Here is a 17,675-nt window from a genome sequence, read left to right as displayed (position 1 = left end):
CCTGCCTCTCTTTTCAAAATAATTAAAACCAAAGGGATTAAAGTGAGGTCCTTTCTTGTTGTCAGTGCTGCTTTGCCCTAGTTTGCAAGGCTGGTGGAAGCAGGGTGCCATTGGGACATTTCGGCTCCTTACCTGGACCTGAACTCAGTTAACCCCTTCTACAGAGTATCTCTAAGCTGTGCTGTCCCCAAAAGCAGAAATGGCAAATTATGGGCACATGTGAGGCTCTTCCCATTCTCAAATTTGTGGCAGAAATTACTAATGGATCAACACATTGTTTTATTCCCAGCTGAGCCTAGGCAGATTTTTATGATCCTTCTTTTAAAAAAAACTAATTTATTTTTTAAAACTGAGTTGATATTGGTTAAGCATTATACAAATTTCAGGTGTACAACGTTATAATTCAATATCTGTATACTCTATTGTTGCTCACTGACAAAAGTCTAGTTTCCATATAGTTGACCCTCTTTACCCATTTCACCCTTTGCCTCTGGTAACTGCCATTGTTTTCTGTATCTATGTGTTTGTTTTGTTCATTTGTTTCTTTTTGTTTTATACATATGAGTGAAATAATACAATTTTTGTTCTTTCTGTCTGACTTATTTCACTTAGCACAATATCCTCAAGATCCATCCATGTTGTCACAAATGACAATATTTCATCTTATTTTATTGCTGAGTAGTATTCCATTGTGTGTATAAGTGTATGTGTGTGTATATATATATAAATATATATAAAACATCTTGTGTATCCATTCATCTGCTGATGGACACATAGGTTGCTTTCATATCTTGGCTATTGTAAATAATGCTGCAGTGAACATAAGGATAGATATATCTTTTTGAATTAGTGTTTTCATATTCTTTGGATAAATACTTAGGAGAGAAATTGCTAGATTTATGAGCCTTCTTAATACAACTCTCTCAGAAGCTACTACTAGTAATCAAGGTTAATGTAGGTGTTGGAATCTATTTAGCATCTTTGTTTTTACCTTAAATTCTCTGAGGCCCAAAAGGCATTGGTAGAGGCTTGACCAAAGGCAAGGTTAATTGGATAAACTGTAGGTTTTCTTTTGAATCCAAAAGAAAGTCATCCCTCAGCCTTCAGGCTTCTTGTACCTTTTCTTCTCCTCTCCCCCGTCTCCCTCCATACTCTGTCTTCTTCAAAATGCTCTAGCTTCCCAGGGAAGGTTATCTGCTTTCCCAGGTAGATATTATCAGTGATTAAAGGTCCCACAAAATCCAACTGAGACTCCCTCAGCCAGATTTGTACCACTTACAGTGAATATTTTGGGTTCAGCCTTCAGTTAAAATGAAAAATATGTTACCTGGAAGAACTGAGCTGCATTACATTTCTGGAATAGTGAGCGAGTGACAGCAGAGTGTTTTAGACTCAGGGCACCAGGGCAGACAGAGTGGGAATCAAACTGCAGCTGACCCATTTGCCTGCTGGATGGCCTTTGAGAAATTGACTCAACCTCTTTGAACGTACGTTCAACCTCAGTAAAATAAGAAGTCCTTATCTCATGTTGTATTTTGAGAATAAAATGCCTGTGAGACACTTGGCAGTTTGGTAAATTCTGGGCATATGCGAGGTCCCTTCCACTCTCAAATTTGTGGAAGACATAACTGGACCAAGATACTTGATAAATTTGTGCTGATTTTACCCTCTACTTCTTATCTGCTTGACAAAGAGGTTACCTTAGTTGTCCAAAGTCACATAGCAAATAAAGGACAGATTCTGGGTTTGTTGGACTTCAAAGGCTATGTTCTTAACTACTTGGATGCCTCCTAGTTGACCTTAGACAAGCTACTCTGATCTTCGCTTCCTGGAAGGAGAAGAGTTTTTTCACCTGTAAAATAGAGATAATATAATCTTTCTCATTGAATTGTTGCAAGGATTGAGTCAGTGCTTGTAGCACAGGGCTTGATCTGATGTAAATATATGCTATCACATAGTTATCATCATCATCAATTATCTTCCTTATTATTGTTATGTTTTTTTCTGGATCCACTCCCTCTTTCCCACCATCTAGCTCTGGAGTTGGCACATCACAGGTGTTTACTATGTGTGAGTAGCTCTGTTGGGGCAACATATGGTATTATTACTCCAGTAAGGGAGGGGGAACAAATGACTGTTCAGTCTGAGAACTCTGGCTGACCTTCTGGCATCCTCATAAACAATTCCAGGAAACCTCTTTCTAGCTACCTTGGGAAAAGCCTGGAGAAGTAACTCAGCCAAGCAAGGATCAGAAGCTCTTTCCAGTCCCCGCAGGATCTTGGCTTTTGTGGCCATCCTGTAGAGGTTGGCCTTCTAACTGGTCAGTGAGATAAGACCTGTTCTTCTTATGTCCGTGAGGGAATAGCTGTGAGGCTTCCTGTGTGTGGAAAGGAGATCTCATTGACTGTTGTGTCCCTATCATTAGCACCCAATGCCTGAGATGGACCCCTCTTGTTGAGATTGTTGAGAGAGGTGTGTTTTGTCCCCCAGAGCTCTAGGGAAAGCAGAATTTCCTGAGCTTTGGCCTGAGCTGTACTCAGACAAATGCTGATATAAGATTGATTATCTAGGTTACTGTACTTGCCCACCCAGGGAGAGAATCATTGTGATCCAGGCAATCTTCCCCAAGCTCTTACCAGTCATCTCCTTCTTCAAAACATGCTAGTTCCTGTGATGGCAGCTGTGTATCTCTGTTGGCTAAATGGAGACAGTCTACCTTGCTTCCAGTCTGCACATATCTGTTATTCTTTGTGGTTCACCTATTTAAAAAAAATATTTCTATAAACTTTTAATTTCAGAATAATTGCAGATTTACAAAAAAGTTACAAAGGTCATTCTCATAGACCTCCACCCAACTTTCCCTAACATCTTACATAATCATGTTACATTTGTCAAAACTAAGAAATGAACTTTGATACCATGCTATTAACTAAGCTGTTGATTTCTTTTTGTATTTAGAAGTTTTTCCACTAGTGTTCCTTTTTTAAATTTCATGATCCAATCCAGGATTTCACATAGTTTTACATTGTCCCCTCTTACGTGTGACTGTTTCTGAGTGTTTTCTTTGTTTTTCTTGACCTTGACAAATATTTTGCATGCAGAATGTACCTCTATTGGGTTTGTTTGATACACCTATTTGTTTTAATAATTTTTTTATTTTATAGTAGTTTTAGATTTACAAAAATTGCAAACATAGAACAGAGAGTTCCATGTGCCCCACACCCACTTTTTCTCATTTTTCACAGCTTATATTATTGTGGTATATTTGTCACAATTAATGAACTGATATTGATACAGTATTATGAACTACACTCCATAGTTTCTTCAGATTTCCTTAGTTCCTTTACCTAATGTCCTTCTTCTACTTCAGGATCCCATCCAGGATGTCACACTATGTTTAGTTGTCATTTCTCCTTAGGCTCCTCTAGTCTGTGATAATTTCTCAGACTTCCCTTATTTTTGATGACCTTGATAGTTTTGAGGGGCACTGGTCAGGTATTTCAGAGACTCTTCATTAGCTGGGTTTTGTTTAACATTTTCTTCATTATTAGACTAGGGTTATGGTTTTATGGGAGGGAGAGTATAGAGGTAAAGTGCCATTCTTATCACATCATATAAAAGGTACATGCTATCAACGTATTATATGACTGTTGATGTTGACCTTGATACCTTGGCTGAGGTAGTGTTTGTGAGGTTTCTCTATTGTAAATTTACTTCCCCACCCCCTTTTCACACTGTACTCTTTATAAGAAAGTCACTATGCACAGGACACATTTAAGGATTTAAGGAGTGGAGAGTTAGCTTCACCTCTTTGAGGGCAGAGTATCTACATAGTACATTATTTGAAATTCTTCTGCGTGCCTTATCTCTTCTTTTTATTTGTTCAATTATTTGTTCGTATCAGTATGGGCTCAAAATTTATTTTATACTTGAGTTATAATCTAAGAATACTTATTTTGTTACTTAAATTATTTCAACCTTGGCCATTAGGAGCTCTGCCGCTTGGCTCCTATATCCCTTTGACACAGCTCCATCATGTTGTTTCATTCATTCATTTATTTGTTCATTGGCAAACTGCTCACTTTCTGGTGCTACAAGATGCTTCAGGCTCATCTTACCCAATTTCTGCCTCAATTCTAGAATCAGCCATTTTTCCAAAAAGCCCTGTTCCCTTTTATTGGAGAATAGTAGAAGCCAGGATCTGGGTGCTAGGTGTGCTCGTTGGTGCTGGGGTGTTGTTGCTCCCAGGCCCTCTCAGCTGACTGAGAGGAAATATATGCATATATAGTAACCCATATATCTATTAATATTTCTCTATGTAAGTATCTGTATCTGTGTTAAGTCAAATATGAATTCATACTGATGTCTCCAATTCTAATCCAGCCTCCTTTCTTTGCTTATGTATAAACTCTGTCTCCAGCAGTAAGAAGCTTGGATCCTATCATCTGCCATTCATTTACTGAATTGTAAATTCCAGCATACATGTACATGGTTGGAGATTTGTTAACCTATATTCCTGTGGAAAACAATTTTATCAACTAGAGTTCAGTACTCTGTACAGTTCCTTTTCCCATTAGTCTTACAGACTCCACTAATTTCATTACTTAGATCAGCACTTCCCCCTCCCCCGCCCCATCCCCTTCACTGAGTTTTGTTTTACACATTTGTAGTTCAGGTAGAATTTTTTGGTCACATTCGATCTGGGATTTCCCTGACTTCCTAAATGATTAATTTGCACATGTCAAGATGTACTCTTTGTGCTGAAAAGTTCTATGGATTTTGACAAATACATAGTGTCGCTCATTTTTTTCCTACTTGCTGTTAAGGTATATTTTTCAGAAGTTTAAAAAATCACTTTCATACAAATATAAGGTGTGCCAGAGATTGTATTTAACTTATTAATTATTGAAGGAAATGATAATATATTAAAACCAGTCCAAATAGCATTTCAGAAGCTAGGTATCCAATATTAGGTTAAGCGTGCTAAGTTAGATACAAAACTGGTTGTTGTCCACTCAGGGCAGAAGCCATAAATTCTGAGATTATCTGTTCCATGGAAGAGAAATTATTTCCATCTTAACCATACAAAAATGTACAAGGTAGCCTCTGCCCCCACAGGGCTGTAAAATAGCTCAGACAGTAGATTGTCAGGAAGAACACTGCGCTGGGAGGACATCCAGGAACCGCTTTCAAGTTTCAGAGAATTTTTTCTGATGCTAAGTTGGAAAAACATAAAATTGAGGTATCTAACAAAACTACGTAGTTGGAAGTAGACAAAAATTGTTAAAGAGATAAATTTAAGAGAGAAAAGTAAGAATAGAAAGAATCCAGGAATCAAGCATTTATGCCTGAAAATCTCGCATAACTCTAAGGGAGAGTGGCCAATTCAACTATGAGCTTGCTAGCTCGCAAAGCAAAGGAGACTCCTAAGATTTGCCATGTTCATAGGTGGTTCTGAAACACAGTCTGCTTTTTTGGGTCTGATTTTTCATTTGGACAGAAAGCAAAAGAAGCTTTTTGTTAGATTGGTAGAAATGTCTATAGCTTCAGAAGCTGAGAAACTTACAGGATGAGAGGAGACCTCAGAAAAAGCCCAGGGTTCTTTGGGGTTTTTGGCTTTAAAAAAAAAATCAAATTACACTCTCTCAGGTGCTTCTATCCAGAACCCTTTGCAAATTAAACTAAGGCCATGGGTCCAAGCCTGCTACAAGCCAGAGAAGAGGGCTTATAAGCCCTCTGTAATGTGTCTGGCGAGGTTAATTTTCTGTAAATATCCCCTGAAAAGGTGATAAGATTGTATTAATGTTGATAGAATATTAAATCCTGCCCTAGCCAGTTTGGCTCAGTGTTTGGAGCATTGGCCTGTGGACTGAATGGTCCGGGTTCAGTTCCAGCCAAGGGCACGTAACTCGGTTGCAGGCTTCATCCCCTGCCCTGGTTGGGGCAAGTGCGGGAGGCAACCAATCGATGTGTCTCTCTCACACTGATGTTTCTCTCTTTCCTTTCCACTCTCTCTGAAAAGCAATGGAAAAATATCCCCGGGTGAAGATTTAAAAAAAAAGAGAGAGAATATTAAAACCCCACCAATTGCTATCACTAGGGCTGGTCCTCCCAATCCCCTGAGAGATACATACTCAAGGGTTCCGGGGCTAAGAATTGCCAGCAGAGCTCTGTAGGCAAGGATCAGGGCTCAGACAGAACCCAGCAGGTCAGCTGTGGGGAACCAGAGGCCTGCTCTCAGCCTGATACTGCTTCTGGGTTGCTTTATCTTACTCATCTCCCTATTGTATTTTTGCATCTTAGGTAAAGGTACTTTTGTAACGTCCAACCTTTGTTCCTTTGTCTACATTTAGGCCTTAGAGACAGGGACACACTGAGTCTTTACAGGTGGCATTGGAAGTATCATGAGAGAAATCCTAGAGGGAAGGAGAGTACCAGAGGTCAAACGCTGAGGTTACTCCTGTGGCTGTGTCTTCCCCAGAGCTGCACCTCCCAGGGGTGCATCACTGCTGTGGTTTTAGAAGGAAAACATTCTAATTGGTTCTTTTAGGCTTGATTCCTTTCCTGTGTCTTTAAGTAGACCTGGAGGTGAGATCCTTTTTGCCTGAATCATCGTCTCTTAGTCAAGTAGAAGCAGTGTGGGATTTCTTCCCCATACGGGACTAATGGAAAATGGTCCTTTTCTTTGAAAGGGTGTTGGAAATACAATCCCTTCACTGGTCTCAAATTCAGGCAAATCATTTCCAAGATAAGTATTTTTTATTGAACTGTTTTCATTTTCCCAGTGAGGTCACCACTCTGCCTCCCCAGGAGGCCTCCCACAGAGGGAACATCACACTCTCCTGCTCAGCCCTGCAGATCCTATCTGGCTGCACTGGCACGGAGCCTGAGACACAGTGAGAGCAGATAAGGCTCCTCCTCGGCTCACCGCAGAGACGGGAGTCTCGGCGCTCTGGGAGACAGTTTTGTGGTTTGCAGATGGTGAGAAGGGCTTGTGGAACCCAGGGCAACCATTTGATCGGAAGGTACTCTTTAAACCCCAAATGTTGGGTTTAAGGCTGCAAAAACTTTGAGGAACTTTCCATTTTCACTCATATTCATTACAAATTTCAGTAACAATTAATATCTGGAATATTCTGAAGTCCAAGGTATCCATGCCTTTCAAAGAAGAGAAAATTTTAAGCATCACAAAAATTCTGCTGTCATGTTTATGCCCAGATACTATTTTTTTATTATTTACATCACCACCACCACTGAAAACAAAACAAAACAAAACAAAACAAAACAAAACAAAACAGCCTAGAGCTGCCTAAAAATCTCTCCTTTATATTACCTGGGATTTTACTTACAAAAATATTTGAGTTAAGAAGTCTTCCCTCTAACATTATAAATTTTCCTAGAAATTCAGGCATGTGAGATATCAGTCATTCACAGTTCAGTGATATTTAATTATATAACTTGTTTTTCCCCCCAACATTATTTTGATCAGCCCCTAAGGAAGTGGAGATTTTGTTGGAAAGGAGTGAAGAGTGGGGTGTGGGAAGGACTTAAATTGGGGAACACTGGATCATAACTAAGGGCCCCTTCAGCCCTTAAGACTTTCCCCTTATTGAAATATCCCTTCCTTAAAAAATGTATGTCCTGTTTTTAAGCCAATCTGAAGTAGAATATGTGGCTATCTTAACACACACCTGAGGATAGTCACCTAATAGTCAGAGTCAGGGTCTCAAATTCAATTTTGGTAGTGACAGGAGGGCAGTTTCAAGTGAATGGTTCCATTTCTAGGTCTCAGATTTCAAACTATTGGTGGCTGTGACCACGGGGTGAGTTAGGAAGGTGGAGGGGAACGTAGTATCCCAACTTGTGAGGTGCTCACAGGCCATCGGCCTATAGCATCCTCTGCAGCTCCCTCAGCTCCACGATAAGGCCTGCCACCCTTCTACCCTCCCTTCTTTAGAACACTCTCCCTTGGATGACATTTGACCTGCTGTAACATATCCTCACTCATTCACTCATTCATTCATTCCCAGGCATGCATAAGTTATGGTTTTTAAATTACAAACAACAGAAGCTGACATATAGTACCTTTATTTAAAAAGGGGGTGCACTGGAAGATTAACAGGGACCTGAATAACAAAGCCATGGTAGTTTGCAGATATGACCACACTTTTCCACTCTTGTCTGTATCCACAACCTTCATGAGGTGACTTTGCAGCTCCTCCCATCAAGAAGTAGAGCCTAGTTTCCACCCCCTTGAATCTGGGCTGGTCCTGTAACTTGCTTTGGCTAATAGAGATGATGATGTCCAGGTCTGAGCCTAGGCCTCAACAAGCCTTGTCTGCTTCCATTCCCTCTCCTGGAACCCTGCGCAGTGCATGTGGGTAAGATCAAGCTGGACTGCTGGAAGATGAGACGCCACGGAGAACAGAGAGGATCTCGGCTGAGGTGGCCCTGGACCACCAGCCTCCAGTTCACCAACATCTGATCACAGATACAAGTGTGAATCCTCCCAAAATCAGGAGAAATGCTCAGCTTGCCAAGCCCAAATTACTGACCTCCAGAATTTTGAGATAACTAAAAGGACATTATTTTATGCTGTTGAATTTGGGGGTTATTTGTTACACGGCAAAATCTCATTGATACCAAAGCCTTGAGAAGAACAAAATCCAGGAACTAGGGTACCTGCGGTTTCTTTAGACAGCTGCCACCAGATGCCATAGCTCCAGTTGCCTTTGTGAACCTTGCCCATTCCCAGGTAAAATAATTTGACTGGCCCAACTTGGGTCATGTGTCTTCCCCTAGGGCTGGAGTCTTCTGGTTTAGCAGCATTGCCAGAATCGTAAGGTGCAGAAAAAGGACAGTTCCTGAAAGAGAAGGTGGGTAAGCAGCTGCTATTTACAAGAAAAGGGTAGAGGAGGTCCTGGTGAACAAAACTCACGTCCGCTGTAAACATTTATTCTGTCTACTTACTCAGGGAGGAGTAAGATATTTCCGTTCATCAAGGAAGTCTTGGTGCAATGGAGTCTGGCAAGCAACAGAGTCAAGCAAATAACAGTGTGATTACTGCTGTCACAGAGGGGCTGCAGGTGGCTTTGAGAGCCAGAGGAATGACCCCCAACCCAGGCCCACTGCTAAGAAAAGATTCTCCAAGGAGGCTACTTTGGAACCAAGTTCTGTGAGATAAATAATGAGCTAGGTGAAGAGGCAGGAGTGGTGAGCAGCACTGAGGTCCTTCAGGCACTTGGATTAGCCCAAGTGAAACCTATAGTGAGAGTTTTAAACTGTCCCCCTGAGCCAAATTCATACCATGCTATGTCTGGTGTGCCCCAACTTCTTTAAAAAAAAAAAAAAAGAAGAATTCCATGTACAGATTCTACCAGTTTCTACTGTTTTATTTCCCTCTGTTATAGTCAGCCTTGTATGCTTGCTAAGGACTGTGTATTTTCTTCTATGAGCAATGGGGAGCTACTGCAGGTATTTGAGCAAGGGGTGGGGATAGTCATACTCAGATTTGTGTTTCAAAAAGTATTGTTCTGGAGAGATTAAGCAAAGAATGTATATGCATCTATGCACAACCCAAGGACATGGACAATGGTGTGAAGAGGGACTGGGGAGGGGGAGGGGACGGAATGGAATGGGTCAGTGGGGAGAAAAAGGGACATCTGTAATATTTTAAACAAACAGAAAAACAAACAAAAAGTATTGTTCTGGCAGCAAGTGGAAAGAAGGGAGAAGGCCAGGGGCAAGAAAGGAGACAAGGAGACCAATTAGGAAGCTACTATTGCTTTCAAGACAAGCAGTAATAGCTCCACCTAAACGGAGTGGAATGAAGAAATAGCAAGGATGGGATGGATCTTTTAATGATATCCTCAAAGGATGAGTGGAGAGACACCAGTCGCTTCTATCTTTAAAACTACTGCTCCTTTCTTAAAATCAAGTCATAATTTGGGAGGCCTTTTCATCTGATAACAGATCTTCCTTTATGTCAAATAAGACATACCTGTTAGGGGGAAATCGGTAATAAACTTAAATCTGCATGATGCTGAGGCACCAATCCCTCCTTACTCTTGCTTGGAAAAAAAATAAACAGCTCTCCATGGACCCACTCAGCTTGCCAGAGAGCCAAGCAGTTTCCACACCCGCTTAGAGTCATGGTGTGAGACGGAGGGCGCCAAAGGCCAGCCCTGAACTAGAACCAGATGGGGGAAGATTCTTGCCAGAGACCGTCATCCAAATCTCTTGCTTCTCAGTGACCAGAGGTTGAATGTTCAGAGAAAGTGCATCTGATGCCTTAGTCACAAGTGGATCAACTGAAATAACAATGCAGGGAGGTGTCCGCCTCGTGAGGGATGAAAGCAGCAGCTGCAGGGAGATCCACTCCAGGCTTCTGGGGAGGGGAGGAAGGGCTGATACCCTTGCTCAAAAGGGTTTGGACAGAAAGCAAAGAAAAAAAGACTGATGTGAGGTTTCCTCCTTTAATATGATCAAGTCGGCTTGGAGGATAAAGATCTTGGTAGGATAAAGAAAAAATGTGACTTTATAGTGGAGAGAAGTGCATTTTTTGTTAGCTAGTACTTAACAACCTTCATGTTCAGCAAGTATCAGACATTTGGTTAGTAAGTTACACGTCTGTTACAAGCACAGAGTCACAGGAGCATAGATGACTCTTTTACTCTGGTTGGGAAGCCCAGACATTTGCATGGAAAAATGCTGATGTTAAAAGAAGGAACAAAGGTTAATAGCCACCAGAATCTATTGGTGTTGGTAAAGGGAGGAGGTGCCTGAGGAAGGCAATTTAGCAACAAAATCCAATTTTAGACATTTGTTTTAATCTCCAAATGACACCATCGAGTCACAGAGCCTCACTGACCGGCCTGAAAGAAGACTTCGTACGTCTCAGTGCGCTGCAGTTTGGTCTCCTCACCAGGCCACATGGCCTACACAGTGCACACTCAACGCATTATTTGTTTCTCATAAGTCTCAGAATAATATCGTCAATTGCACAATTTTGTTATATGGTGGTTTTGCACGTGTGTGCAGGTTTAAAACACTGATCTGTTAAATGAAACATTTCAAACACATTGTATGTTACATAATCCTGTTTTTCCATTTTCCTATTCCTATTTTATTATTTTTACTAAATGAGGCAGCTCCAGAAACCCCCGTGAGTCTGTCCTCTCTCGACAGCAGCGAGCTCCCGACGGCGATGCGGGAAGCGTCGGGGCACGTCTGGTTCACGGCCGAGCCATAGTGAGTGCTCCCGACTGAAGGACAATTTTGAGCCAGTTACTTTACCCATGTCCTTTAAAACGGAAAAATTAAAGTAAATGCATTTGTAGCAGAAACTATAGAAACATCGGAAGAGGCGGTAAATAAATTCTGTAGTATTGTGGGAAATATCATCGGAGAGCCCTGCTGACCCCATGACCCTCAGAGTCATGATGACACCAAGTTGGATGAAGGGCCAACACTGCCTTGCTCCACTCAGTGGGGCTGAGGGCCTGGGAGAAAGGTGAGGACGACACTTTTTAAGGGAAGGAAGTCGAGAGAGGTTTCTGCATCGCTGGACTCTGCTCCCTGATAAGAGAACGTAATTCTGAGGTACAGGCAGGGACCAAGGGCCTCCCAGATCAGCAGTAGGGAGAATGCTGGGTGACTTTTTGCCTCAAACTGGTTGTAAGTGCCCTCAAGCTTTTCTGTCGGACTCTCTTTCCCCAGAGAAGCCCAGGGCTCTTCTAAGCCACCAGCCCCACCTTGCCCACACCTAGTGAGAGCCTGGGTGGGAGGGAGGCTCTAACCCCTCCTGCCAGGAGGCCCCTGTGCCTTTGCTCAGACCCAAACAGCGCAGCGTCTGCTCGCTCTTTCCCTGTAATTTTATTCCTTCACGGACGGGTTTGTTGTATTTTCATTATGTGCTTCTCCTTCCCAGTCCTGCCAAAGGTCAGGGGAAGTTTTTCTCCTGGTGAAGACCTCGCCTTTGCCTGGTGAAGTCATCTCCTTTCACTGAAATGCTTCCAGGAGGCGCGTAATTGAAAGGCAATGCGATGCTGTGCCCCAAGCTGAACCTCCCGCGCCCGCATACAGCCTATCAAACGTGCCAGCGGCACACGGCCCCCACATTAAATGGGCTTTTTTTTTTTTCCTTTAAGAACTCTTGTAAGGGTTTTTATATTTGTGCTTTAGAAATTATTTGGTGCTATGTTACTTATTTAATTTAGAATTGGCTGTGAGCGCCCAACAATTACTGGGTATTCTTAGGGGAATTTGTGAAGTGAGAAAACTGAACCTGTAAGTTGTGTTAGATGGAATCAAATCCTTACGAGTATTAAATTTAACAGTGAATGAAGCTGGCACATTGGTACATTTTGCAGATGTACGTTTAGCTAAATGTTCATTAATTTTTATGTTTCTTGTTTTCTTTTTGTAGATGTGGAGCCAACAACTGTTTTTCTATCTGGGTTTCATGCAGTTTTCCAGGCCCCTGACAAGCTCTGACCTCTGGGATCGCACTGTGCTGGTAAGTTTCTGATACAGTAGTGGTTCTCAAACCATTTGGCTTCAAGATCCTTTTACACTCTGAAAAATTATTGGGGGCCCCTAAGAGTTTTTTTATATTTTATTTTCAAATGTTGGTTTATCTACTAATATTTTTGTACTAGAAATTACAACTGAGAAATTTAAAAATTATTTAACTACTAATTTATTTAAAAATAACAATCATAGCCCCGGCCAGATGGCTTAGTTGGTTGGAGGGTCATCCAGTCCTATACGCCAAAAACAAACAAAAAGAAAAAAGTTTTCGTTTGATTCCCAGTCAGGGCACATACCTAGGTTTTGGGCTTGTTCCCCATTTGGGGCGCATACGAGAGGCAACTGATCCATGTTTCTCTCTCACATGGATGTTTCTCTCTCTTTCCCCTTTCCTCTCTCTTTCTCAAATCAATAAAAAAATATACTTGGGTGATGATTAAAAAATAATAATAACAATCATAAATTGATTACATGTTACATAATGGAAGACAGATTTTCATAATCTCTCCTGCATACAATGTGTTGCCATATATTGTTTTGCTTGAGGTATAGGAAAAAATTTAGCCTCATGCAGATATGTAGTTGGATAAGGGAAATATATTTTAACAGACTTTTTTGGATACTAAATCAAAACTTGACTGCCAGTTTCTTTGTTAAAAACATTTTATTTTCATTGTTGACATTATTACAGATGTCCCCATGCCCCCCTTCCCTCCCCCGCCCGCTTTGCCTACCTCCACCTAGCCCCCGTCGCCCCTGCCCTCTGGCCATCACCATACTGTCGTCTGTTTCTTAAAAATTAGTTTTACGTGGAAAATGAAACCATATCAATGAAATTTTCATGCTATTATGTTATCTTAAAATCCATTGGCTATTCTGCACTTCAAACCAATGTTTTAACCTGTGTGTGCTTTTGCAACATGGGGCATTGGACATTTGGAAAATATTGGTTCACTGATTTATGCAGATCATCCAGATGCTGACACTTTTTAAATACAAAACCCAAACATCACATTCATTAATGCCACCACAGGTCACATCAGAAAAGCCTTTGAGTATTGGGAAGTTGGCACGTTAACAGCGGCATATATGTTTTCCAAAATTCTAATTTTCCTTTGAAACTCAAATATTATCACTGGCTACAGACATTGTCAGTTGTATCGCTTTATGTAACAGTCTCATTTATTAATTTTTGAGAACATGTCTGCCAGCTACCCAAATCTGAGCGCCCGTGATTTTTCATTCATTCTCCCAAGTACACGTGGTAACCCATGAAAAAAGATTTCCGTCTGATTGCCGCTCAGACAGTTGTGCAGGTGCCTTTGCTGGAGGCGACCGTGGCATTGGACGTGGGTAAAAGTGCATTATGCCACCTGCCCATTTCCTCACGCAGAACCTTAAAAAGATGCGTGCTTAAGGGTTGAGATTTAATAAAATTAATAATTATTCTGCTTCATCAAAGACATGCTTAAGCGAAGCAGCATTTTTTTTCCTGCCGGGAGCGGGTGCCATGAAGAACGCGATAACCGCTAGTGCCGTGGGTGCGCTGCCTTGATTCCCGCTGCGGCACTAGCAGCTTCCTCCACCTTTTCTTTTGCAACATCAGTGCAGATGTAAACGCACTGGAAAAGGAAAATAATATCTTCGTGTGAGTGTGAATATTGTTTTGACCTTGCAGATGGATCCGCAGTCAGGGTCTTGGGGACCCCGAGAGGCCACAGCCTCACTTGGACAACCGCGGCGATCCGCAGCCCTGATACAAGCACCCACGACGGTGCCAGGCATGTAAGAAATGTTCGGTCAGTTGTAGCTAAGACCATGTTTCCTTTGGCTTTCTAAGCACCATTTTTTTCTTTTTAAAAACAGGGTTAATAGTACTGACATCATAGGGCGGTTGTGGAGATTAAATGCAGTGAAGTATGTAGGATGCTTAGCACTGTGTCTGGCACAGAACAAATGTGTGATAAACATGAAGTATTATTATCATAATTATTATTATTGCTGATAACAAGTCAAACCAGCAGGATCCCTTCATACTCCGACTGCCACTGCCTGACTGGGCTCTTTTCCTCCGGAGACTCTGAAACGAGGCTCCTCTTTTCTCTTGGTGTCTCGCCCTCCAGCGCCAGCTGCTGCTGCTTCTGGGGACTGGCTGCTCCTGCGCGCTAGGCAAAGGGCCTCAGGCAGGAATTCCCATTTGCTCGGGGGCCACAGAAAGCTGCCATCATTTTCCCCAGCTCTGGCAGTCTGGTCTAGACACTGAGGGGGTGGAGGGTATAATTACAGCTTGGATCACTTAACAGCACCAGCAACTCAGCCCCTCCTGCTTGGGTGTGACCCAAGCCCCGAGAGGTCACCGAAATCTGATGATTCACCCGCCCAGATAAGCTGGAAGTGAGACCCTAGGGGTCCAGGGTCCAGCGGCCTTGACCGCACAGCACCCTTTACTGGAAATCCGTTTCTCCACTGGGTTCAGGGAGTCCAAAGCCCACCCTCTGTGCTGCGCCTGCTGCTCTCGGGGGGCCGCTTTCCGGGGCCTGCTCTGCGCCTGGGAGGCGGGCGGGTATCGGTGGCATCGCCAAGCTCTTTGCCTCTGGCCTCCAGCTGGAGCCCGGCTGTGGCAGGGACTGGCCGGATGGAGACGACAGGGCAGAAGGGAAACGTCAGCCCTCCCCGCTCCCACCCCGCTCACGCTGGCTCTCCTGGCTCTCCTTTGGCCAGTTTCTGTCTGCAGACCTCCCTTCCATCACTCGCACCGTAAGCTGGCAATACCACCTTCTCCCGTTCCGTGCAGGGTGGCAGCAGCCTCCCTCTGCCGCTAGCCCGCGGCATGTCATTGCCTCCTGCCTGCCCACACCTCTGTGACTAGCCTTCATGACACTCTTTGTAATTAAGCGTTTGAGTGCGCCATCTGTCCCCTGGCGGGACTCTGACCGACACCAACAGACTCCCGCCCCTGGGAAGCTCGAGGCCTGCTTCCACTAGTTATCCCAACCTCAGTGGGCGCATTCCACCCTCACGGCTGCTCTACATCCACGATCCAGCTCTGCTGTTATGCGCTAAATATTTCTGTTTAACTTGCCTCACTTTTTGCCATACATTAATTCAGGTAAAAAAAGAAACTCTTTTCCCATTTAAATCTATCTATTATTTATTTAAATTGAGGTATCATTTACATATAATGTACAAAAGAGATTTTTTTTATCACCAAATAAAAAAATGAATATATTTGCCCAAAATAGAAAATAAGGGTAAAACAAAACAGTATTGTTAGACTCTAGCTCAGTATCACTGTGGTTAAGGGCACACTCTGGTACTTGGCCTAGGCTGAAATCCTGCTTCTCCCACTTCCCTGCTGTGTGACCAGCAGTGAGCCACATAACTTCTCTGTACCTCAGTCTCTTAATCTGTAAACTGGGAGTCATGATTTTATCTGCCTCCTAGGGTTGTGAGGATTAACTGAGTTAGTTTATTAATCACTTATATGTCTAGGAAATACAGGTAGAGCCCTTCAAACGCTGCCAGACACAGAAAGCATTATGATTGTTTTGATGATGGTGATTGAATTACCTGACTCAGGCTCTGAGCTCGAAGGCTATTAGCAAGGGGCAAAGACACATCAGTCCCAGTCTGGGGCTTTCTCCCTGATGTAATCAGAGTTTGGAAAAAAAAATTGAGAGTAATAACTTCCTTATCTTGTGCTTCACTGCTGTTTGTTTCTCTGAGTACCATCTAAAACCATTGATGTGCCACAGAAATTGGCCTTAGGTCCCAGCAGTAGAACATCTACACTTTAGGAAACAGGGAAACAAATAACTGTTGTGCTATAGCAGACAGACGATAAACAAAATGTAAGCGTCAGCACAGAGAAATGAGTGACACACCCAGAGGTGGAAAGTTGGAAAGAAGCTGTTGGCCACACGTATCAATCTGATTTGGGGCTGGAAAACTGGCAGGAAAGGGGCTCTCCGGGGTAGAGGGCAGGTGGATAACTTAGTATATTTAGGAAAGGACAACATTAGAAGAAAAAGCATCTCCCCACCAAAGAGGCAGCAATGGCTTAGGAGGAGCTGCCTAGACCACTTCTCAATGTGTGGTTCTCAGAACTGCCTCATCGATAAGACTGGGAACTTGTTAGAAATGCAAATGATCAGGCTCCCTCACATACTGAATTGGGCACTCTGGATGTAGGGCCCTGCCAGCAGCTGGGGGGTTAGCAAGCCCTCCAGGTGAGTCTTACGCCTGCTAGAGTTTGGGAATCCCTGGCTGAGGGGAAGATGGGAGAGAGTGTTAGCAACAATAATTACCATGAGATTTTGCACACAATAACAGTAAGGGCCATTGATCTAGCCAGGTGTTGGTTAATCCTACCTGTTATATCTCCTGTTATTCTCACATCAGCCCTGACATATACTATTGTGCCCATTTTACAAATGAGCAAATTGAGGCTTGGGCTGAAGTTTGATATACACTTGTTCCTAAGGCAATGGAGCCTAGCAATGAGGCCATAAGGTGGTAGAAAGAAAGCCAGAGGATGGATTTGAAATGACTGTCAGAGACTGTCTACAGCAGTGTTGTCCAGTAGGATGTTCTCTGATGGGGGCGATGTTCTGCATCTGCACAGTCTGAGGTGACAGCCACTAGCCACATGTAGTGAACTGACTAGTGACTACTACTGTGACGATTGTGACGGAGGAACTGAATTTTACATTTTGTTTAACTTTAATGAAGTTAAATATCAATATCAATATGGAGCTAGTGGCTACCATCCTAGACAGTGCAGGTCTAAAGTCACAGTGAGTAAGTTCAAGCGCAGAACATGACCTCAGATCTGTCTGACTCTCAAAGCCATGGGCTTGCCCGCTGTTGTTCCTAATAAAGAGCCTCTCTTGCCTGATGTCTGAAAAGAACTGGGACCTCTCCTTGGTCAAGTCCCTGGGAAATTACCTCTTGACCCAGGATGGCTGTCTGAGAGCCCCATCCTTAGCTGATGAGTGTTGGCCCAGCGGCTGGAGGGAGGCCTAGAAAGGAGCCGTAACCAGCTGCCACGAATGAGAGCTGGCTGGTGGCTTTCAGATCAGGATTGCCTGCCGACCCTGTCTTCCCTGATCCTTCACCCCTGCTGGCCCTTTTGTCAATATTAG

At 43.0% G+C, this 17,675-nt stretch overlaps 1 long non-coding RNA gene across 1 annotated transcript in view; it reads left to right on the top strand.

Moving 5' to 3' along the window:
• The window catches only part of LOC308564708, a 44,637-nt gene extending 30,321 nt beyond the window's left edge, over positions 1 to 14,316 (top strand). The window contains exons 3-4 of the long non-coding RNA XR_013999983.1: positions 12,428 to 12,517; positions 14,210 to 14,316. This is a non-coding gene — a long non-coding RNA (uncharacterized lncRNA). The remainder of the gene's footprint in view (positions 1 to 12,427; positions 12,518 to 14,209) is intronic.
• Positions 14,317 to 17,675: the final 3,359 nt, after the last annotated feature.

Source organism: Miniopterus schreibersii, assembly GCF_964146895.1.
Source record: "Miniopterus schreibersii genome assembly, chromosome: 12".
NCBI lineage: Eukaryota > Metazoa > Chordata > Mammalia > Chiroptera > Miniopteridae > Miniopterus > Miniopterus schreibersii.
Note: the sequence above shows the minus strand (reverse complement) of the source record. Positions and strands in the feature narration are given on the sequence as shown.